Source organism: Budorcas taxicolor, chromosome 19 (genome assembly GCF_023091745.1).
Source record: "Budorcas taxicolor isolate Tak-1 chromosome 19, Takin1.1, whole genome shotgun sequence".
Classification (NCBI taxonomy): Eukaryota; Metazoa; Chordata; class Mammalia; order Artiodactyla; family Bovidae; genus Budorcas; species Budorcas taxicolor.
The window spans coordinates 21,583,597-21,609,006 of record NC_068928.1 but is presented as its reverse complement, the minus strand read 5'-3'; the positions used below and the strand labels follow the sequence as shown (position 1 = coordinate 21,609,006).

At 45.4% G+C, this 25,410-nt stretch overlaps 1 non-coding gene across 1 annotated transcript; it reads right to left on the bottom strand.

The window, feature by feature from the left end:
- Window positions 1–14,645: 14,645 nt before the first annotated feature.
- LOC128065710 (U6 spliceosomal RNA) lies at window positions 14,646–14,752 on the bottom strand. The gene has a single exon (XR_008201092.1). It is a non-coding gene; the product is annotated as a U6 spliceosomal RNA (small nuclear RNA).
- Between the last annotated feature and the right edge of the window lie 10,658 nt (window positions 14,753–25,410).

Here is a 25,410-nt window from a genome sequence, read left to right as displayed (position 1 = left end):
TTCCTCACTGAGGAGGTTTGGGAGACAGGAGGCAGGGGCCCCACACGCAGCTTTCCAAGGGCTCCCTACACAAGCCTGCCCTGCAGAAGGGTCCTGGAATAGAGCCTGAAAACCAGCCCAGGCACCATAGGCCAATGCCACGAGTGCCAGACATGTGCCCTGGCTGGAGTCCAGTTCAGAGGAAGGGAAATTTTTTTTTATCATTGGTCCACTCAGAGAGACCACCTCTTGTAAATTGTTAGGGCAGAGGGAATTAGTTCCCAATCTGAATCAAGGTGCTCTATGTGCTAGAGTGCCCTTAAGGACAGAGGAGAGCACAGAAATCAAACCACTACCTGGGGGAAAAGCAGTTCATCAGGCACACCTGGCAGAGTGACTGATGTGGGTCCGGGGCGAGATGGGATTGCAGCCAGCTCTAAAGCGGCCCGGGGCCCCTTGGGTAGTCTCTATGGAGGGCATTTGGAACTTGGCACTAGAATGAAATCTTCAGACTCTAAGTTAAAGGGGGCACATAAAAATGTTACTAGCATGGGCAGCAAAAGCATTGCCTATGGGAGAAGCAGCCAATCTCTGCTAATGAATAAGCGTAATTGATCACAATGGATGACTTGATGGCCCTTCCAAATGTGCTTTTAGCAAAGTGGACAGTTTTTCATTCAAATGCAAGCTCACCCAGATAAGATCTAATAATGGAGATTTTGGAAGAATCCCAGCATCAGTGATTTCTTTCTTTTTTTTTTTAATCCTTCACTGAACAGGGAAAACATCTTAAGTTCCTGGCTTGACCCAACCAGAGGACAGTTTATGCCTTCCCTATGGCTGAGGAGACTCTGACAGTCCCTGGGGCAACAGAGGGTTGGTCACAGGACAGCCCACATTCCTATCTGTCTTTTCCTCTTGGGCCCCTTTCTCATTCCTGACCTGTGGGGAGCTGGGTGGCCAGAAGACTGCATTCAATTCAATGCAATCATCCATTTATTCAATAAATAGGTATTGAGCAAAAGACCCTGATGCTGGGAGGGATTGGGGGCAGGAGGAGAAGGGGACAACAGAGGATGAGATGGCTGGATGGCATCACCGACTCAATGGACATGAGTTTGGGTAAACTCCGGGAGTTGGTGATGGACAGGGAGGCCTGGTGTGCGGTGATTCATGGAGTCGCAAAGAGACAGGAGCCACTGAACTGAACTGATATGCAAGGCACCATGATGACCACTGAAAGGGGATTCTGCCACAAGATGGCTAAGCCCAGGTCCTGTCCTCAGAAGAGACGGCAGATATGAAGAGAAACAAGAAAATGACAAGAGGCCCCAGGGGAGGTCCCAGCTGGCTCCAACAAGCACTTAATCTTTCTGAGCTTAGGTTTCCTCCTTTATCAAATGAAGGCCGGGCTGTAGGCATGATCTCTGGCCATTCCGCCAGCTCAAAAACTCTATGATTCTAAGCCCTCCCCTTCCCACTCAGGCTCCTAGGAAGCTGACAGACCAGACGCTGCCTTCTAGGAAGAGGACGTCAGCAAAGGAAGGGGGTGGTGAGGGTAATGGACCTCTCCCACCGTGAGAGCTTCCTTCATTTTGGCCAGAACACAAGCTATAGGCTGGAGAAGATTTGAAAGCCGTTCAGAATATTAAGTGGAAGTTTGAGACTTCCATATCGAGGAATCTGGGGAAATGGGAACCGCTGGAGTCTGTGCAGGGGATATCCTCAGTTGTGGCGCCGGGGAACCTAGCCGACCTGAGAGGATGAGTTGGACGTGGGGGTGGCGGTGATGCTGCGATGAAGTAGAAAGGCTGAGGTCCCAAGCGATAGATTCCTCCCACGGTGTGGTCGAGGGCTTAATCTTTTCATCCCCTGTCATCGTCCTAATGTTTATTTTCTTAAACTCGCCCAACCGAAATCCACTTTGCACCATCTTTTTTTTTTTTTTAAGTTCTACAAGTGCCTTCAAGGTAAACACATAAATCTTATCTCCCTTCTGCTCAGGCGCCTGAGGCCAAACAGGACCATCTGGGTGTGCCAGGAAGGGGTGGGGGATTCAAGATACAGGATACAAGAGGCGAGGATGCACACAGGGGTGCGCCTACCTGCAAAAGAGCCGTCCTCGTGGTCGGAGCTGTTGCGGCTGCAGTCACTGCCCCTCTCGGGCGAGCTGTGGCTGGGCGAGTCCCGCTCGGGCAGCCCTAGGAACCTCTTGCGCCGCCACTGGGGGAGGTGCTCGCGAGCCCGACGCCGGGGGGGCTCCTCTGCCGCCGGGGGCGAGCCCCGCCCGTCCTTGGCCTCTGCCTCCAGTTGCTCCAGGTCCCGACTCCCGCGCACCTGCCGCCGGCCCCCGAGGATCAGGTGCATCCAGCGATGGGAACCGTATGCCCGCGCCGGCTTTTCGGCCTCATCGCAGGTCCCGGGCCGGCAAGGGGCCACAAGCAACTGGCTGAGGGCGAATTTCTCGTTCAGATCCACCATCTCGAAATCGTGGTCACTGCTGTCGCCCCCATCGTCCGCGCCCGAGGCGGCGTCCGCCTCGCCCTCCTCCGAGCCCCGCCCCGCGCGGAGCCCGGCGGACCGCTCCTCTCTCCCGGCGCTGGGAGCCGTGCCATGGTGGCCGGGGTGCGCGCAGTCCTCCCGGGGCCTGAAGAGGAGGCGAGGCTGCAGGAGCTGCTGGTGGATGGCGGCGGTCAGGCTGCGCACCGCGCCCCCGGCCCCCGCCGCCCCGGGCCACGTGGGAAGGTCCAGGCGCGCGTAGGGGGGACTCTCGGTCTTGGCGGCCACCGCCGGGTCGGGGAGCGAGGGGCCCCGGGGGTCTCCATCACCGCCGCCCGCTGCGCCCTCTTCCTGGCGCTGCGGCCGCGGCGGCGGCTCCCGCTCCGGTCGGGCCGGCGCGGGCTCCTCCGCGGAGGCCCCCCCGCAGTCGCCGAGTCCGCCCTCCGGGCGCCCGCAGCCGAAGTCCCGCTTCTCCAGGGCCGCCTGCAGGTAGACGGCTTTGAACTTCTCCTCGGCCAGCACCTGTTGCAGCCACTTCAGTTTGAGTTTGCTGCGCTCCAGCTCGCGTTCCATGTCCAGCACCGAGTCCAGCTGCATAACGGGCACCTCCTCCCCAGGGAACTCGGCCCGCCAGTGGCGCTCAAAGTCCTGGGGGTCCCACATGCCGGGCGCCCCTTCGGGCCTCCGGGGCCCAGCGCCTCCGCGCGCAGCGGGTTGGGGTCGCGCCCGGCTCTCTCCGCGCTGACGCAGTCGCCTGCTCTTGACTTCTGCTCCAGATAGAAAATAAGGGAAAAAATAATGATAATAAAATAAAGTTTTTTTCCCCTTCCGCCCTCGAGCCTTTTTCTTCTTCTTCTGGGTTTCGCCTCCCTGACGTCAGCGGCCACCGGCGGCGGCGGAGGCGGGGGCCCCGGGGCCCTGGGTCCGCCCCCGGGGGCAGGACGCGAGGAGCCCGCGGTCTGCGGCCCGGGCTCCGTGCCCGGCGGCCCCCGGGCTCCGACGTCTGGAGAGCCGCGGCGGGGGCGGAGCCTCGCGGGCGCCTCTGGGCGGCGCGGGCAGCTGGGAGGCTGCGACAGCGTCCGGCGGAGCGGGCCTGTGGAGCAGCCCACCCCGTAGGCGGCCTCCGTGGGCCCGACTCGCACCTTCCCGGCCAGTCCCGCTGTGCAGCTCCCGCCGCCGCCGGCTCAGACCGCACAGGCTCTCCGCTCCCGAGCGCAGGGCCGCGCGGCCGGGGAGGCGAGAGCGGCGGGGAGGGAGCGCGCGGGGGCGCCCTGGGCCGCAGCCAACCTCCGCAGGCCCTCCGCAGTCTCGCCTGTCTGGGTCAGGGCGGCGCCTGGGACCGAGAAGGAAAAGGTGCGGGAAAGGCTATGTGGCCGTGCGGCGAGGGCCCGTGTCCAAGGGAGCCGTCGGCGAACCGGCCGGGTTGTCCGCACCCCCCGGAATTTATTGAGGGCGTAGAACTAACTCGGGCCTCTCTGGTGCTTCAGACGGTAAAGAATACGCCTCCAATGAGGGAGACTTGGGTTCGATCCCTGGGTTGGGAATATCCCCTGGAGGAGGTCATGGCAACCCACTCCAGCATTCTTGCCTAGAGAATCCCCATGGACAGAGGAGCCTGGTGGGCTACAGTCCATGGGGTCGCAAGGAGTCGGACACGACTGAGCGACTAAGCACACACACACAATTAACATGTCCAAAATCACAGAGCTCCTTAATCCAAAACTGGGGATGAGACTCTGTGTGTGTGTGTGTGTGTGTGTGTGTGTGTGTGTGTGTGTGTGTTTGAGATCCATTAAAGCTTTCTATCCACTGCTCACTAGAGCTTTTCAGGGGAGACACGGGCAAGGATGACAGCTCCAAGTGGCTCTGCTTAGAGGCCCCTGTGGCTTCAAAGCTGAGGATATGCCCGTGTGACTCCTTGTGACTCAATCAAACCAGGGCTGGCAGGGGCTTAGACGCTGACCTGGGCGTCTAAGAGGACCGTCCACTTTGCTTCCTCTTTGTGGCCTCAACAATTCCTCTGAAGAGAAAAAGAAAGGAGCTGGGGACCGGGGGCTGGACTGACACTGGGATTGGGGCGGAGGGAGGGCTCCCGCCTCACCACCTCTTCACACCTGGCTGCACCCCTTCTCAGGGTCCTTGGTGAGGTCCCACTGTCTGCGGAGAGAGGGCCTGATCTACTGTCCCATGCTCTCTGCAAGGGCGGACCTTGTTGGTGACTCACATTTTCTTCATTTTAAGGATGAGGAATTTGATCCTGTAGGAGGCTTAAGTGATTTGGCAGCTAGGAATTCTTCCTGGCCACAGTGCCCTTTGGGGACTGGAGTTAAACTCAGTGACCCCTCCTCTCCAAGTTCTCGCCACTGGCTGCTCATATAAACCATCTGAACAGACCATCCTTCTCCCACCTTTCAATCCCTTTCAGGCTGTCCCTCAAGGCTGATTAATGGAAAAAGGTATCAGAAAGATATTTCTTAACCACAAATGGGGCTTCCCTGGTGGGTCAGCAATAAAGAATCCGCCTGCAAAGCAGGAGACCAGGGTTCGATCCCTGGATGGGGAAGAGCCCCTGGAGGAGGGCATGGCAATCTAGTCCAATATTCTTGCTTGGAGAATCCCATGGACAGATTAGCCTGGTGGGCTATAGTCCGTGGGGTCACAAGAGTCGGACATGACCAAAGCGAACGAGCAGGCATGCAACCACAAACGAGATAGCATCGCTCTTCTGTTCAAACCCTTCCCCACCCCCCACCCCCACCCCGTGGCTCCTCACACCTCCAGGATGGATGCAGTCCAGACTCCTCTCCCACAAAGGAGATCTTCCCAGTTTTGGTCTCTACCCACCTCTCTGCCTTCCTTGTAGGCTTTAGCTTTATCAACTCCATGCTGTCCCCAAAGACATCTTGTTCTTTTTTTTTTTTTAATTTACTTACTTTATTTTTGGCTGTGTGAGGTCTTAGTTGCAGCACGTGGGATCTTTACTTGCAGCACATGGACTTCTATTTGTGGCGCTCGGGCTTAGTTGCCCCGCTGTTGCTCTTAGGGTCCCAAATAGGGATCGAACCTGGAGGCCCCTGCATTGGAAGGCACTGGACCACCAGGGAAGTCCCAAAGACATCGTGTTCTTAAATGTACCATTTTCCTCTTCCTTAGAACTCCTGTCCCTCCACACAGGCACAACTACCTGCTGCCTGGGGGACGCCAACTCTCCTTTAAGATACAGCTCTGTCTCTGAGAAACCTTTTCTGGTCCCTCTCCCTCCTCTTTGTGTCACACACTTCATCTTATACAAGTCTTTATCTTTTTGCCCTTGCTCCACTTTATGGCAATTATCAGTGACATCTTTGTTTCCCTTTCTTTCACACCTGCTCTCAAGGTCAGGGATTGTGTCTTTTCCACGTGTGTATTCTTGCTGCTTCTTGCAGAGCATGATTGAGAGATAGCTGATAATTGTTGAATGAAATGAATGAATGAATGAACAGGCAGATGACTGGATTCTCACCTTGCAATTCCTACTCCAATTGTGAATCACTCCAGGCTGGGAGTTAATGTGCTTCCCACTGAGACTTCTCAACTCTGGCATTTCCTTCCTGGACAAAGTCTGTGTTTACTCAGTTTTCCAACATCCCTTCTTCCTTTTTCTTTCTTTCTTCTTTTTTTTAATTTGGTGTGTCACTGGTATGACTCATTACTATTTGTCTTTGTGACCGATTGTCATGGGGAAATGGATATGTTTTCAAATACATGAGTTGAGTGTCCAGCTCCTGTGATTTCTCAGTGCTTCACCTAGTCCCTCAAGCTGCTGCTTTTTCTCCCACCTTTGTTTCATGCTTTGAAGACACTGTCCCTACCTTCTTGAGGCCACCACTATCTTTGTCCACTGGGAGGGACTGAAGCACTGGACACAGCCAGCCAGTGCAGGGGTTTTCCATCAAGCAGAGTTCACAAGCATCTTGGCCTCTGTTAAGAGGATGGCATCCAATCCAATCACTTCATGGCAAATAGATGGGGAAAAAATGGAAACAGTGACAGACTTCATTTTCTTGAGCCCCAAAATTACTGCCACCGGTGACTGTAGCTATGAAATTTAAAAAGATGCTTGTTCCTTGGAAGGAAAGCTGTAACAAATCTAGACAGCGTATTAAAAAGCAGAGACAACGCTTTGCCAACAAAGGTCCGTCTAGTCAAAGCTATGGTTTTTCCAGTAGCCATGTATGGATGTGAGAGTTGGACCATAAAGAAGGCTGAGTGCTGAAGAACTGATTCTTTTGAACTGTGGTGCTGGTGAAGACTCTTGAGAGTCCCCTGGACTGCAAGGAGATCTAACCAGTCCATCCTAAAGGAAATCAGCCCTGAATATTCATTGGAAGGACTGACGCTGAAGCTGAAGCTCCAGTAATTTGGCCACCTGATGCCAAGAGCCGACTCACTGGGAAAGACCCTGATGCTGGGAAAGATTAAGGGCAAGAGGAGAAGGGGGCAACAGAGGATGAGATGGTTGGATGGCATTGCTGACTTACTAAATATGAGTTTGAGCAAACTCTGGGAGATGGTGAAGGATAGATAAGCCTGGTGTGCTCCAGTCCATGGGGTCGCAAAGAGTCAGACATGAGTGAGCAACTGTACAACAAGATTTCAGAACGGTGGAATTTGCCTGGCAGTTCAGTAGTTAAGACCCTGAGCTTTCACTGCAGGGGGTATGGATTCCACCCCTCGTCTAAGATCCTGCATGCTGCATGGTGCAGAAAAAAAAAAGCTTTCAGAATGGGGGAGAAATGCAACATAGCAGAGACAGATAACCCCAGTCAACAGCATATTGATTGGAGGATGTTTCCATATTTAAATACAAAGGAAAAAACCCTACAAGTTCATATAAGCATCAATTTCTGAATTTGTAATTTCCCTGGGAGGATAGCTTCAACTCTGTCCTTTAATTAAAGCAGCAGTTGGATTCCCTTTTGGTCAAAGGAAGTGGTTACCAATACCACTAATTTTTTTTCCACAAGGACCAATATAGCCAGAAATGCCAACATTCATCTTCTGTAAACAGATCCCAGGAGCAAACTTCATTGTCTCTAGCTGGTGGGTAGTTCAGTTTTATTACTTGGCTTTGGGTCATCATGGGGGCAAGGGTAGAGCGGCTGACATTTATTGAGTCCACATTTCTAGTGGCCATATGGCTTTGATTGCATTTAATTTCTCACCACAACCCTGTGAAGAAGGTGTTATTGTCAAGGTAGTGAGAGAGAGAAATGGAAGATTAAAGAGGTTAGAGGTCATACAGCTAATTTTCTAGAGTCTAAATCTCAGTAGCTTTGGTTTGGCCCAGGTGCATCTGTCATTAGCATTCATTCATTCAATAAATATTTGTTGAGCACCATTAACTTCCAGAGACTGGCAAATCAAGTTTAAACTTTGTAACCTGGCTTATCAGATTCTTCACAATGGATCCTCTGACCCCAGCTTACTTGTCCAATCGCATTTCTTGAATTTCTTCTGCTTGCTGCACCTATTCAGGTCCCCAGTCTGAGTAACCCTCTAAGAAGACACTTTCTGTGTTCTGTGCAACCTCCCTTTGGCCCATCGTGGATTTCTGCAGCAGGTGCAGCAGATAGTTCCCATGGCTGTTGGAGTCTCACCGCAAACACCCACCCCTACTACTCTCCACTTTTGTGCCCTAGGGTGTTTCTCAAGCATCCCAGATGGAAGCTTCTACAGGGGGCAAGTTATCCCTAGGGCATCCATGGCTGGTGGAAACGGGAACTGGTTAATAAATGCCGCAGGCTCCTGTCTTTGGAGAGCCTGTCTGAGGCATATACTCTGCATCGTTGCTCAGGGATCTTCAAGAGGAATGACAATTGGTTCACAGTGGTAACCAAGCCATAATGGGCTCTCTATTGGATTTCCATTCTTGTCTGTCTCCCTCTCCCTCACTCCTGCTTCCTGGAATAATCTCCTGACTATGGAACTTCCCTGGCAGTTCAATGGTTAAGACTTCACCTTCCAATGCAGAGTGTGCAGGTTCGATCCCTGGTCAGGAAACTAAGATCCCATGTGCCACACAGTGAGGCCAAAGATTTTTTGAATTAATAAAATATAAAACAAAAGATTATAACAAAACAAAAACAGACCCAGAGATGCAGAAAACAAACTAGTAGTTCCCAGGGAGTTTGGGGGAAGAGGGGTAGGAGGAGGGGCAAGATAGGTAAAGGGGATAAAGAGGTACAAACTACTCGGTATAAAATAAAGAAGTTATAAGGATATAATTTATAGCACAGGGAATAGAACCAATATTTGATAATAACTTAATATGAAGTATTTTATAGTATTTTATAACAACTTAATACGAAGCTATCAGGGCTTCCCTGGTGGCTCAGTAGGTAAAGATTCTGCTTGTAATGCAGGAGATCTGGGTTCGATCCCTGCGTTGGGAAGATCCTCTGGAGAAGGAAATGACAACCCACTCCAGCACTCTTGCCTGTAAAATCCCATGGACAGAGGAACCTGGCAGGCTACAGTCCATGGGGTTGCAAGAGTCAGACACGACTTAGCGACTAAACCACCAAAACCAATATGAAGTATAATCTAAAAGTATGGAATAACTATGTTGTACACTTAAAACTAATATAATATTTTAAGACAACTATACTTCAAGAAAAATAGAAAATCAATTGACCATAAACATATGGGTTTATTTCTGGACTCACAATTCTATTCCATTTATCTTTGCACTATTACCACACTGTTTTGATTACTGTAACTTTGTAGTAAGTTTTGTAATCAAAAAGTGTGCATCCTCCAACTTTTTTCTCCCTTTTCAAGACTGTTTTGTCTATTCTGAGCCTTTTGTATTTTCGTATGAATTTCAGGATCAGTTTGTCATTCTGCAAAAGAAAATCAGGGCTTTCAATAGGGATTGTACTGAATCTGTAGATCAATTTGGGGTGTATTACCATCCCATCAATATTAAGTCTTCCAATTTGTGACCATGGAATGCGTGCGTGCTAAGTTCGGTCATGTCTGCCTCTTTGCAATCCTGTGGACTGTAGCCCACCAGGCTCCTCTGTCCATGAGATTCTCCAGGCAAGAATACTGGAGTGGGTTGCCATGTCCTCCTCCAGAGGACCTTCCTAACCCAAGGACTGAACCCACATCTCTTATGTCTCCTGCACTGGGAGGTGGGTTGTCACCATGGGATAGGTCTTAATTAATTTATGTAAGTCTTAATTGATTTCTTTCAGTGATGTTTAATAGTTTTTAACATATGTCTTATACCTCTTTGATTAAATTTTTCTTAAGTGTTTTATTATTTTTAACAACTGTAATAAAAACATATAACATTACTCTCATTACCATTTTTAAGTGTACAGTTCAGTAATGTTAACTATATTCACATTGTTGTGTAACAGATCTCTAGAACTTTTTAGCTTGCAAAATCGAAACTCTATATCCACGGAAGATCAACTCTCCATTTCCCCTTCCCCTCTCTCTCGCAACCACCATTCTATTTTCTGTTCCCATAATTTTGACTACTCTAGATATCTCATATAAGTGAAACCACACAGTATTTGCCATTCGGTGATTGATTTATTTCAGTTCACCATAACATCTTCAAGGTTTATCCATGTGGTAGCATGTGACAGGATTTCTGTTTTTAAGACTGAATAATATTCCATTGTATGTATATACCACATTTTCTTTATTCATTCATCTATCAGTGGACATTTGGGCTTTCACCTTTCGGTTATTGTGAATAATGTTTCAGGGAACATGGGTGTGCAAATATCTCCTGAGATCCTGCTTTCAATTCTTTTCAATATACATCCAGAAGTGGAATTGCTGGATCATATAATATTTCTATTTTTAGCATTTTGAGGAATCTCTGTAGTGCTTTACATAGTGTGTGCACCATTTTACATTCCTACCAGCAGCACAAAAATGTTGCTGTATCACCACATTCTCACCAACAATGGTGGGTTGTCTTTTTTTTTTTGGATGTTGTTTTTCTGGTGGTCATCCTAATGGGTTATGAGATAATATCTCAATGTCATTTTGATTTGTGTTTCTCTAATGATTGTGATATTGAGAATTATTTCATATATTTGTTGGCCATTTGTATACCGACTCTGGAGAAATGTCTCCTCAGGCCCTTTGTCCATTTTTTGTAAAAATTAGGTTTACCTGTCTTTTAAAAATTAGTTATTAATTAATTTGGCTGCACTGGGTCTTAGTTGTAGCATGTGGGATGTAGTTCCCTGACCAGAGATAGAACCCAGCCCCCCTGCATTATGAGCATAGTCTTAGCCACTGGACCACTGGGGAAGTCCCCTTGGAACTCTTTTCAAAGATCATTTGACCATAATGTAAGGATTTATTTCTGGGCTCTGTATTTTGTTCCATTGGACTATGGGTCTGTCTTTTATGCCAGCACCAGTTTTTTTTTTTACTGTGGCTTTGTAAACATTTTGTTTTACAATAAGAAAATCTGCACTCTTCCCAATGAATTAAAATTTGGTATTAAAAAAATAAGCTCAAATACGTCTTGGAGATCTTTCTATGACAATACACATTGTGTGACTTTTTTTTCCTGACACCAATCAATTTTACAATTCTCAGACACGAACAGTTTAATTCAGTTCTGACACCAACTTCCTGAAGTCAGATTCCACAGGGTAAGGGCTCAGTCCCACAAGGCTGCCCCTGTTTCAGAAAATGTGATCCCATGGACTGTAGCCTGCCAGGCTCCTCTGTCAAAGGGATTCTCCAGGCAAAAAACTGGAGTGGGTTCTTTACCATCTGAGCCACTTTGGAAGGGACTCCCTATTTCAGATGCCAGCTACAAATGGGGTGCCCAAGCTACCTACACTTCTGCCCAGTGAATTACAAATCTAGGGATTCCTATGCCCCACCCCAGATTTGATAATTTGCTGAAACAACCCACAGAACTCAAGAAAACATTATATGTACTATTACAAAGGATACAAATGAACAGTGAGGTGAACAGGTGTATAAGGGGAGATCTGGAAAGTCCTGAGTGCAGCAGCCTCTACCCCCATAGGGTTGGGACTCACACCCTCCTGGGATACAGATATGCTTGCCAACTCAGAAGCTTTCTGAATTGTGCTGTTTAGGGGTTTTTATGGAAGTTTCATTATGCAGGCATGATAGTTTAAATCACTGGTCATTGGTGATGAATCTCCAGGTCCTCTCTCCTCCCTAGTGGGGGGAGGGGAGGCGGGAAGTTCTAAGCCTCTAATCTTGTGGTTGGTTTCTTTGGCCATGGGTCCCCATCCTGAAGTTATCTAGCCCCCAATCTGGAGTCATCTCACTAACTTACAATAGAAAATAAATTCCAAGGGTTTTAGGAACTCTGAGCCACAGACAAAAAATAAATATATATTTTTTATTTTACCACAGGTATGGACCTTCCTCATTATTTTTAATAGCTTCATGGCAATCCATTGTACAGATATATCATCATTTATTTAAACATCTCCTGTTGACAGACATTGCAGATGTTTGCCTACTCCTGCAAATGCTAACAGTAGTTTGAGTTTATTGAAATATCCGCTATTGATGGCTGTTGTCGTTATTTGCCATTTTCTTCCAATCACTAACAATGTCACAGGAAACATCCTTGTTGAGTATTTCTTTAGGTTACATTCTCCAAAGTGAAATTCCTGAGTCAGAGTGCATGTTCCCTGGACATTTGGATAGACACTGCTAAATTGTCCTTAAAAATCCTGTACCAATCTGTACTCACATCAGTAGTATATGAAAGAGACCATTTCACTAGACCCTTACTGAATTTGGGCTTCCCTGGTGGCTCAGAGGTTAAATAAAGCGTCTGCCTAGAATGCGGGAGACCCGGGTTCGATCCCTGGGTTGGGAAGATCCCCTGGAGAAGGAAATGGCAACCCACTCCAGTACTCTTGCCTGGAGAATCCCATGGAGGGTGGAGCCTGGTAGGCTACAGTCCATGGGGTCACAAAGAGTCGGACACGACTGAGCGACTTTACTTACTTTACTTTACTGAAATTGGATGTTTCAACTTTTAGAAAAAATTTTGTTGTGGAAAATTTCATATACAAAAAAAGATGATTATAAGGATTTCTTATTGCCCATCACCCAGTTTGAACTCATGGCCAATCTTATTTCATCTAAACTTCCATCCTCTTCCTACTACCACTGGAGTATTCTGAAGGAAATCCCATGACATTAAACATTTCATCTGTAAATGATTCAGTATGTATTTATATTATAGGGATCTTAACAAAAATAATCATAATCCCGAGGTGACAACTCAATAAATCAACAATGATTCCACATTAGATGAATGGATAAAGAAGATGTAATACAAATGATGGAATACTACTCAGCCATGAAAAAGAATGAAATAATGCAGCAATGTGGCTATAACTAGGAATTATCATACCAAGCGAAGCAAGTCAGAAAGAGAAAAACAAAGACCATGTGTGATCACTTATAGATGGAATTTCTAGGTAACAGAAGCAGATTCACTCACAAAGAATACACTTGTGGTTGCCTGAGGGAGAGCAGGGGGGAAGGCGTGGATTGGGAGTTTGGGATTAGCACATACAAACTATTACATATAGAATGGATAAACAGCAAAGTCCTACTATATAGCACAGGGAACTATATCAAACATCCTGTGATAAACTGTAATGGAAAAGTATGAAAAAGAATGTATATACATATATACCTGAATCACTTTGCTGTACAGCAGAAATGAAAATTTTAATTAAAACATTAAAAAAACATTATTAATCAATTATATTTCAATAAAGAAATTTTCTTAATATCATCAACTATCAGTCTTAAATTTCCCTATTATCTCATAATTTTATTGGCAATTTGTTTGAATCAGGGTTCAAAACACTCCATATTACAGTCTATAAGCCTCTTTTTAAAAGTTCTCCTTCCATGTCTCCTCAACCCCTCCTTCTTCTGTCCATGAGATTTATTTGTTAAAGAAATTAGATGGGTTATCCTGTAGAGTTTCCCAGTCTGTATTTTGCTGTTGGGAACCTCATGGTATCTTTTAATATGTCCCTCCTGTGAACTGGTAGTTAGACCTAGAATCCTGATCAGATTTAATTTGGGAAGGGGGCAGGACTGTTCTGTGAGGCTTCCCTGGTGGTTCAGCTATAAAAAATCTGCCTGCCAATGCAGGAGACGTGGGTTCGATCCTTGGGTTGGGAAGAGCCTCTGGAGAAGGAAATAACAACCCACTCCAGTAATCTTGCCTGGAGAATCCCATGGAGAGAAGAGCCTGGCGGGCTGCAGTCCATGGGGAAACAGTCAGACATGACGTAGCGACTACACCACACCAGGACTGCTTTGTAAGTGGCGTTGTCTTCTTGCCTCAGATGGCGATCGTGCCATCGTGTCTTTTCTTGTGCTGTTAGCAGTCCTTCGTGACGACTGCAAACACTGTTCAATGCCATCATTCCTTCTCATAGCAGAGAAATTGCCCCTCAGCAGCTATTTGTTTACCCAGAGGCACAGTTCATACAGGAAACACATAATGATTACTTTTTACCTTTGTTTCCAATTTTTAAAAACAATGAGTTGGTTCAGTAGTATCCTCCAAGGCAACCAATGAGGTTTTCTTTTGTTCTGAAGCATTTTTAAAGTAATGATAAATTCAGGGATTTTAAGTGTATTTAGGGACTTTGTTCTACTGCAGTTATTATCCTTCTCGACATTCAAATCGTCCCATCTTTGGCCAGAGGGAGATTCTTCAAGCTAACTTCTGAGGCCTTTTGACAGCATTCCAGTAGTCTGATAGTTTTGTTGCTTTCTTGTTTCACAAGATGTTTCAGGCTTATCTGATAAATTCCCTGTCCCAGACAAAAAATCAGCTGTTTCTCCAGGGTGCTCCGGTTCTTCTTAGTGGGAGATGGCATTTGAAGACTTCAGTCAGGGTAGTAGAGGTGTTTATTGCTTTGGACAGGTCATTACTTATAGGTCTTTTCATTACATATTTAAACTATGTCATGAGTTTATAGTGCGATTTGAAGTTAATATTCAGGATGACAGAATTTTTACTTACTCTCAATGATCTCACTTTCTCTTTCTCCTTTTTCCTCCTCAATAAAGAGCCCTGTTCTCAATAATACTAATTTGATTAGTTTTTCATACAACAACCCACGGGATTTGTCATGAATTTGCATGTCATCTGTGCCCAGGGACCATGCCAATCCTCACTGTAACATTCTAAATTTAGTATATGTGCTGCTAAAGTGAGAACAAACTTTATAATCTTTTTTTGGAGGGGCACACCAGGTGGCTTGCAGGATCTTAGTTCCCTCATCAGGAACAAAACCCACATCCCCTGGAGTGGAAGTGCAGACTTTTAACCACTGGCCCGCCAGGGAAGTCCCCAAAATTCATGATCTTTACCAAACTGAAAGGAGAAAAACTGTATCTCATTCTAGGTTTATTCTGCATTTCTCTGGTGATTAATGAAGCTGAGTGTGTGTTTTTTTCATCACCAGCAAATCCCTGGTTTAAATCTCTTCCCAATTGTTGGTATTCTCCATGACAGCATTTCCAGAATTTCAGCCACTTGCTTATACAGTATGTTTTTTCCCCAATTAACAAATCACCCATGCTATTATTGACTGAATACATTTTTAGTTTCTGAGCCCCCACCCCAGTAGCCATATACAAACATCATGAACATGAACAGATTTGGTGTCTACTTATACACTTCCCTAACCCACATGAACATAAACACACTACTCTTAAAATTTAAAAAGTGGGTAGGTACTGAAATCTCACCTGTGGTTTGAGCCCCAAGCTTTGGAAATCACTACCCTAAAGGTTTTGACATTCTGTGATGGAAACGGGAGGAGAGACATTGGTCACGGTCCTATGCCCACATACCTTTCATGTGAAAGACCACGTTCTGAAAGAAGTGAGACCAAATGCCCACCCTCACTGGAGGCAGCTGCCCGATAGCAACAGTGTGTTTTACCATCTGATGCAGAAAAGAGAAGCTGGGACTTGATTTGCAACACTGTTGAGAGCCACCTGTTGGTCTTGGGGAAACCACCCCCATCCCCTCTGGCCCTTGGTTCCCCTATCTGTAAAATGCAGAAGTTGGAGGAAATGACTTGAAATCTCTTCCAGGTTTGAAGGCAAGGTATGTCAACCCCTTCCCTCTTCGTGCACTGAGAGTTCCTAGTTTAGAAACGTTTGCTCCCACCTGAGTTCCTGGCTCAGGACTGGTGGTGGGTGGTTCCAGTCCCCGCCAGCAGGCCTCTCTCTTGTCACTGGCAGAGGACTGACAGCTAAGCAGGTCACTGGCTCCTGAGCACAGGGAGGCCAAAGGGCAGCTAAAGAGTTAACATAGCCCCGTCCAGATCCCAGAGGTGCTGAGGTCAGGACAGTGCGGGCTGTGTGATCACCACCAGAGGGTGAGACTTGCCATCAGGTGGGCAGACGGTTTCTGTGTTTCTAACACAGCAAGAAAGGAAAAGAGCAAAGGAGAGCAAGATAATCAAAGCTGTTTCTCCAGGAGGTGGGGATGATGGAGCCGGAGGGTGATCTCCAGCCTTGAACACACAAGAATACACAGAGGTGAACTTCTCTCACAGAGCAGAGGCTAAAAAACAAAACAAAACAAAATCCACCCAAAACAAACCAAATAAAGTGCCTTGAGGTATTTCACTAGTCAGGGCACAGAATGGAGGCCCCTGGCCTCAGCCAACAAGGTGTGTCTTGCTAAGAAAAACATCACCACCTGAGATTACCAGAACATTGCATGTCAGTCATATTTCAGTTTTTAAAAGGGAAAGAAAAACAATACATTGTTCGGCGGCATGTGTGCCTCATGTTCTCTGTAGGAGGAAAAGCTGAGTTACCCGTGATGGTATCTTCTATGCGGATGATCATGCAGCTTAGAGGGGTGTAAACTGCACTCAGTCTGCAGGGACCATCACGGTGAGCTAGGTGGCTCGCACCATCTCTAAGAGCAGCAGATGGACCCATGGGGTGGGTAGTTTTCTCAGATAGCTACAGATGCAGAGGAAGCCAAAGGTCGCTCTGGACCGTGGGTCAGGTGATCTGTGTGGGGCATTAAGCTCAGCTCCAAACGGTCAGTGCTGTGGCTACCCAAGCATCCTGTGATCAACCAACGCACACAACCCTGACATAGATAATCTCTTCTACATGCCACGCCCACAGAAGATGCCGTTCTGTTCCAGAGGAAGTCTTATCTTCTCACCAGAACAGTGTCCAAGACCTACTGTCATATTTACTATTTTGTGTTGGTATTTAAAATCTCTGGTCACTTCCTTGGGGGGTGGGGTGGGGTGTGTGTGTTATCTAGAGAGACAATCTTCCTTTTGGGCCCCTTCCCTCAAGTACTGGGGAAGGGTTGAATCCTAGATCATGTTTGACTATTTTCCTGGGTGTTGTTTTCCTGCCATAGGTTATTCTCCTTTGAGACTGGCTGCCACCCTCGCATGTCCCCAGAGTCAGCGTGAAAGATTCAAGGGGCATCGGGAAGTTTCTTTATACCTTCCCAATAGTTCTCCTCCCTGCTGAGAAAATAGCTGAGGTTCCTTAAACTAGATCGGGCCCTACATTCTCCATCAGGAAGTTTATTCTGTAAAAAGCCAGACAGTAAATATTTTAGGTGTTGTGGGTCATACAGCCTCTGTTCTGACTACTCAACCCTCTGCTTAGGGCTAGAGAGCAGCCATAGATAACGGGTAAATGAATGAGCACAGCTGTGTTCCAATAAAGCTTTATGTACAAAAGCAGGAACCAGACATGGGCTGCTGGCCAAAGGTTGCCCATCCTCTGTAAGTGTTTTGTACTTACAGAGAAGGGGAGTGGGATGGGCTAGGAGGAGCTGATATTTATAGGGTATTTACCACACACTAGGCACTATACTTGCACCTTCATACATGGTAATATATACATATATGTATTTTTTATTTTTTGGCCTTGACACATGGCATGTGGAATCTTAGTTCCTCAAAGATGGAGACTGTACCCCCTCCATTGGAAGCATGGAGTCCCAACCACCACTGACTGCCAGGGAAGGGCCATACATTGTATTTCATTTGGTTGTCACAAAAATCACAGTGTAGAAGGTATAATCAAGGTCCATATTTTGTAGCTGAGGAAACTGAGGCTTAGAGAGGTTAAATAACTTGACTGAGGTCGCTCAGCTGTTAGCAGCATCTGATATGGTATGTGATGTATGTGAGGTTCTGAGGCCTGTGCTCTTTCTGCAGAAACAAAGATGTGTAGAATGCTGGAGCTCACGAAATCCAACGTCCTCATTTTGTAGAGGAAGCGAGAATAATAGGGGAAATCAGATCGACCGAACTGTCTTCTTTCTTTAATTTATAAAAGAATGGCCCTATTGCTGTCACCTGGGGCACGGCAGCTCCTCCGCCCTACCCCCGAATAAGAAGTCTTCAGTAGGGACTCTCACTTCCTTGGGGCAGACACCAAACTTCCTCTTCACACGCTTTCCATTCCCCCATCCTTACCCTCTGCTGAACATCCAGTAACACGTCATGGAGACAGCTAACAATTTTCTCTCACTGGAAGATCTGTATTTCTCGTAGCACTGATTATGGAGGCTTGAATTAGCTGGACAACTTTATGTTGCAAATAACATAAATTCCACCCCAAATTGGCTTAAAAAATTAGTCATTTAACTGAACAAAAATTTATGTAACTGAACAGTTCAGAGATGGGACTAACTTCAGGTGGGATTTGATATAGGTTCAAACAATGTGCCCAGAACCCAACTTCTCTCTGCTGGTTTCTCAAGATCCTCAGTTTTAATCTTAGGCACGCTCTCCCTCATGGTAGCAAAATGGCTGCCAGGCATTCCTGAGGGTAATCCTTTTTTATTTGCATACTTCCCCCCACGACACAAAAGGATGTTCGTCCTTCCCTGAAACCCCAGCAAACATTTTCTTGCATCTTATTGGCTTGAGTTAACTACCCATTTTCCTGGATCATGGAACAAGCAAGAGAGTTCCAGAAAAACATCTATTTCTGCTTTATTGACTATGCCAATATGGGCTATAAAAATATATATATATATATATATATATATATATATATATATATATATTACCATGTATGAAGGTGCAAGTATAGTGCCTGGTGTGTGGTAAATACCCTATAAATCTCAGCTCCCCCTACCCCATCCCACTCCCCTTCTCTGTAAGTACAAAACACTTACAGAGGATGGGCAACCTTTGGCCAGCAGCCCATATTTGACTATGCCATATTCGACTGTGTGGATCACAATAAACTGTGGAAAATTCTGAAAGAGATGGGAATACCAGACCACCTGACCTGCCTCTTGAGAAATCTGTATGCAGGTCAGGAAGCAACAGTTAGAACTGGACATGGAACAACAGACTGGTTCCAAATAGGAAAAGGAGTATGTCAAGGTTGTATATTGTCACCCTGCTTATTTAACTTACATGCAGAGTACATCATGAGAAACGCTGGACTGGAAGAAACACAAGTTGGAATCAAGATTGCCGGGAGAAATATCAATAACCTCAGATATGCAGATGACACCACCCTTATGGCAGAAAGTGAAGAGGAACTAAAAAGCCTCTTGATGAAAGTGAAAGTGGAGAGTGAAAAAGTTGGCTTAAAGTTCAACATTCAGAAAACGAAGATCAGGGCATCCGGTCCCATCACTTCATGGGAAATAGATGGGGAAACAGTGTAAACAGTGTCAGACTTTATTTTGGGGGGCTCCAAAATCACTGTAGATGGTGACTGCAGCCATGAAATAAAAAGATGCTTACTCCTTGGAAGAAAAGTTATGACCAACCTATATAGCATATTCAAAAGCAGAGACATTACTTTGCCGACTAAGGTCCGTCTAGTCAAGGCTATGGTTTCTCCTGTGGTCAGGTATGGATGTGAGAGTTGGACTATGAGAAAGGCTGAGTGCCAAAGAATTGATGCTTTTGACCTGTGGTGTTGGAGAAGACTCTTGAGAGTCCCTTGGACTGCAAGGAGATCCAACCAGTCCATTCTGAAGGAGATTAGCCCTGGGATTTCTTTGGAAGGAATGATGCTAAAGCTGAAACTCCAGTACTTTGGCCACCTGATGCGAAGAGTTGACTCATTGGAAAAGACTCTGATGCTGGGAGGGATTGGGGGCAGGAGGAGAAGGGGACGACAGAGGATGAGATGGCTGGATGGCATCACTGATTCGATGGACGTGAGTCTGAGTGAACTCTGAGAGTTGGTGATGGACAGGGAGGCCTGGTATGCTGCAATTCATGGGGTCTCAAAGAGTTGGACATGACTGAGCGACTGAACTGAACTGAACTGAACTACCCATTTTAAACCAATCATTGAATCCAGGGGTCAGGACACTCTGTCTTAAGCTAAATCAGGATCCATCCCTGGAACTGAGAGATGGGGTTAGTTGTACTTAAACCACATGGTTGAGAACCAGAGAAGGGTTAATCTCCCTTGAGAAATTAGGGCGGTATTGACAGAAGAGAGTTGGCAAACAAAAAGGCTCTGGGTTAAGCTAAGGGTCCTCTAAGAGCTCTCCCATTTCCAAGGGTTCACTGCTTCACTCTTTCTCCTCCTCAGGCAGAGCAAGCTATTTTTGCATCAAGATCCCTCCCCGTCTTCCTGAAGACAAGGGTGAGCCTCTTCTGCCATCTTCCTGGCAACAAGCCACAATGCCAGTTGCACACAGGGTGAGCGTGAGGTGGCTGTGTTCCTAACGGACACTTAGTGGCTGAGTGTTGGGCTTCTCAAGTGACCCACTCTAGGAGGGTTTTGAAGACTTTTTTTTTTGACGTGGAGCATTTTAAAAATATATTTATTTTTATTTATTTGGCCGTGCCGGGTCTTAATTGTGGCACATGGGATGTTTGACTTTTCATTGCCACATGCAAGATTTTTAGTTGTGGCCTATGGGATCTAGTTCCCTGACCAGGGATTGAACCCAGGACCCTGCATTGGGAGCGCTGAGTCTTAGCCACTGGACCACCAGGGAAGTCCTGATACGGACCACTTTAGAAGTCCTTATTGAACATGTTACCATATTGCTTCTGAATGTGGGATCTTAACTCTCCTTCCAGGGATTGAACCACTTCTCCTGCATTGGAAGGCAAAGTCTTAACGGTTGGATCACCAGGGAAGTCCTTGTAGGAGCGTTTTGAAATGTTTTGAGTGGAGGAAGCAGCCTTGACAACAGCCACTCACACACTGTTCAGGATGAGTAGAAACAGATGCCAGAGAAGTGAGCAGGGCAGAATGCTTATTTCACGAATCCAGGGATGCCTCGGCTCATTTTTAATGCTATTTAGGATGTCCCTGCCCAGAAGCTCTCTCAGAAGAGGTCAGAACACAATCAGCAAATCACTAAGCTTGCCAGCCTTTTTCAGAGTTCACAGTATCACAGCAAGCGATACATTAGGGCACCACAGGGCATCTTTGCTAAATGCCAAAAATCCCATGCTATTAAGAGGCACAGCTCAGGTTCCAATTTACCTGTGAGCAGGCAGAAGCTGAAGGCTCATCTGTGTTTCCCATGGGGGAAGGGAGAGGAGGAGTGCCAGGCATCCTTTGAAATCCTGACAGCCCTGAGATGAAGACTGACCTGAAATATAAACACAGCCGCAGATCATTTGTAGGGGAAAAAGTGGGAGACGTCAAAGTTCGTGGCATTCAGTGGCCTCCAGTTCATTTTGGTTGTGATGTATTTATGTATAGCCCGTGCTTGGCTGTCTTATGTTGTTTGTATTTTAACTTCCTGATTTTCCTTTTAGTCAAGAGTTTTCACAACCAGTCCTTAATCTTTGAGGAGTGGTTCTCTAGTTAGCACAGGTGGTTAAAAGTCAAAACAAGGTTTTGTCTTTGTTTTCTCTCCCAGGTATATGTCCCCCCAAAAACTGAAGGCAAGGGTATCAAACAAATATCAAACAGATACTTGTACGCCAGTGTTCATAGCAGTGTTATTCACAGTAGCTGCAAAGTGTGAAGAACCCAAATACCCATCAACTGATGAATGAGGAGCTGAAACGTGATTTATACAATGGAATATTATTCAGTCATAAAAGAATGAAATTCTGGTACATGCTACAATGTGGATTCTACAATTTCTCTCCCAGCTATATGTTCCCCCCAAAAACTGAAAGCAAGGATATCAAACAAATACCAAACAGATACTTGTATGCCAATGTTCATAGCAGCGTTATTCACAATAGCTGCAAAGTTGGAGGGGGAGCATCTTCTTTCCCTGAAGGTGAGCAGTTAATTCTACCAGCTGACAGCAGCAGTCTGACCATCTCTGGTGCTTTGGGTCTCAGCTCAGAGGCTGAGGTGAGAATTAGAAAGGGGAGCAAATTGTTCTGAAGCAGGATTGGAGAATGGATGTGGCTTTCCCACACCATTGCCTCTGATGAATGATCACAAATAGAAAGGAGGAAAACCCTGGGATTTAACTGCATTTTGAGAGCTTCCCTGGTGGCTCAGATGGTAAGAATCTGCCTGCAATGCAAGAGACCCAGGTTCAATTCCTGGGACAGGAAGATCCCCTGGAGAAGGGAACGGCACCCCACTCCAGTATTCTTGCCTGGAGAATACCATGGACAGAGGAGCCTTGCAGGATACAGTCCATGAGGTTGCAAAGAGTCAAACTCAACTGAGTGACTAATACCCTAACACACACAATGTGGATGAACTTTCAAAATATTACCCTAAATGAGATAAACCAGACACAAAGGGACAAATACTGTATGATTCCACTTCTAGGAGGTCCCTAGAGTAGTCAGGTTCATAGAGACAGAAGTAGAACAGTGGTTACCAGGGGCTAGGGACAAGGAGGGAAGAGGGATTGTTAATGGGTACAGAGTTTCTATTTGGGAAGATGGAAAATTTCTGGAGATGGGTGGTGAAGACGGTTGCACAACATTTTGAATGTACATGATGCCACTGAATTATACACTTAAAAATGGTTAAAATGCAATGAAAAAAGTGGAAAACTCAAAAATGGTTAAAATGCAGACAAGACTATAATTCAAAAAGATATGTGCACCCCTGTGTTCATAGCAGCAATACTCACAATAACCAAGATAGGGAAGCAACCTGAGTGTCCATCAACAGATGAATGGATGAAGAAGATGTGGTGCAGTCTACACAATGGAATACTACTCAGCCACGAAAAAGGATGGACCAATGCCATTTTCAGCAACATGGGTGCCACTAGAGATTATCATACTACGTGAAGTAAGTCAGGAAGAGAAAGACAAATACCATATGATCTCACTTGTATACAGAATCAAAAATATGATACAATTGAACCTGTCTATGAAACAGAATCATGGACATAGAGAGCAGTCTATTGGTTGCCAAGGGGGAGGAGGTTGAGGGAGGGGTGGAGTGGAAGGCTGGAGTTAGCAGATGTAAGCTTTTATATATAGAATGGATAAACAACAAGGTCCTACTATATAGCAGAGAGAATAATATTCAGTGTTCTCTGATAAACAGTAACTGGAAAGAAATATACAAAAGAATGTACATATATGTATAACTGAATCACTTTGCTGTACAGCAGTAATTAACACAACACCGTAAATCAACTATACTTTGATTTAAAAATGATTAAAGTGGCTAATTTTATATTCTGTATATTTTACACACAATTTAAAATGGTTTCTTAATCAAACTTAGAGATAAACATCTATGTTGGGGCCTGTTAGTTCTATTTTGTCTCAGAAACCTCATCAGCCCCAACCCAAGCCCAGCTGGTGATTAGAAATTAGTACCTTTGACCAGAAGAGAGATCGTCTCGGGACAATCTCTTCTGGTTGCTGGGAAATAGAATCCATCTAATAGTGGGTTAGAACAGCAATAACACTGAAGCTTACACCTCAGTGTAAGCTAAATAAGGTGTAAGTAACAAGGTACCCACACGGTTCAAACATCCAATAAAACAAAACACAGGTAGTAAAAAGGCTCCCTCCCACCCTTTTCCCATCCATCCAGTGCCATGTCCTTCAATAGGTGAGTCCTGGTTTTAGTTATTTTTTTAACCATCTATGTGTATATGTATATGCATACAAGCTACTACGAAAGTGTTAGTTGTTGGTCATGTTCAACTCTTTGTGACCCCATGGACTGTAGCCTGCCAGGTTCCTCTGTCCGTAGAATTCTCCTGGCAAGAATACTGGAGTCGGTAGCCATTCCCTTCTCCAGGGGATCTTCCCAACCCAGAGAGCAAACCTGGGTCTCCTGCATTGCAGGCAGATTCTTTACCATCTAAACCACCAGGGAAATCAAGCTACTATGGGTATACATTATTTTTCCCCCCCTTTTTTTTAACCCAAAAGGTAGCACTCTTCTCTGACCTTTTTGTTGTTGTTGTTAGAATGTGTCTTGCTGAACTTTCCACAAAATATCAAATACATAAGGAGTTTCCTTAACTCTCTTTTTTATAGCTGTATAATACTCTAACACATGGCAGAAACATAATTTATTCCTTATTATTGAACCTTTAGCTGTATCCATTCTTTTGCCATTACATAATTATAATGGATAGCCTGTATGAATATCATTTTGCACATGTGTAAGGATATCTGAAGGAAAAAAATTCTGTGATGACTAGATCAGAGGATATAAACATTTGTAATTTTGATAAATATTGACAAATTGCCCTTGATAGGGGAGTCAATTTACTTTCCTACTGGCAATGTGTGAGAATGGTTGTTTTTTGGCCTATTCAGTGACATCAAATTTATGGATTTTTACCAGCATAATGGGTGAAAAGTGAAATCTCAGTGTGGTTTTAATTTGCATTTCTCATATGACTAGGGTTGAGCATCTTCTTATAATAAGAGCCATTTCTCTTTTCTTTTTTTTTGTGGTCCATCTGTTTATATCTTTTGCCCATTTTTCTCTTAGGCTAGTAATCTTCTTTTCAAATAGTATGGAAATTAACTCTTTGCTTATAACTTGAGTTGAACATATTTTTCCTGGTTTATCATTTGTCATTTGACTTTACGTTTTGCCTTGCAATTTTTTTGCTGCAACCTGCTGCATTTGAAATCTTAGTTCCCTGACTAGGGATCAAACCCTCGAACCTGAGTCCCCTGCAGGGAAGCGTAGAGTCTTAACTACTGGACTGCCAAGGAAGTCCCAGAAAAATTTTTATGTAGCCAAATTTATCGATTTCTTTTTAGTGACTTTTGGATTTTGTGATATGAGATAGACCTTGCTTCCTTTGGAGTTACAAGAGAATCCTCTCATATTTTCTTCTATTACTGTCATGATTTCATTTTTCTTCCACTTCAAACTTTGATTTAATTGGAATTTATCCTCACATGTAATGTGAAGTCTGAATCCAATTTTGTTTTCCACTGACTACCCACTAGTTCCAATACTACATGTTAAAAAATCCATCTGTCCCCTCACTGCTTCCAGATTCTATTTGAATTAAATGCTATGGGATGGAGTGGTTTACCAGAGTCCCTATCCAAGGTGGATTCCATCTTTTGAGCCCAATCACTAAGGGACTGCAAAAAAGCACATTTTAGACCTTTAGCAAATTTTCTGGAAAATGCAATCCCAAGTGCTATGCTCACCAATCTGCATTCCCAACCTCTCCCAGACCTCACTCAGTAATTGATCCTTATCTCATTAACCCTTTGATGCTTTAAAAAAATAATTTCATTATTCTTTGTCTAACCAAGATTTTTCCTTGTGGAAAGTTTTCTTCTAAATTACCTAGTCCACTACCACCAGAAGAGGAAGTTCTGGGTTAGGAGGTAGAAGTCCATATATCAAACCACCCTTGAATACTTGGGATGAACTCCATGTGACATATTAATTTTAATATGCTATATTCTTTTAATTAATACTGTAACTGAGCTTTTTGCATTAATA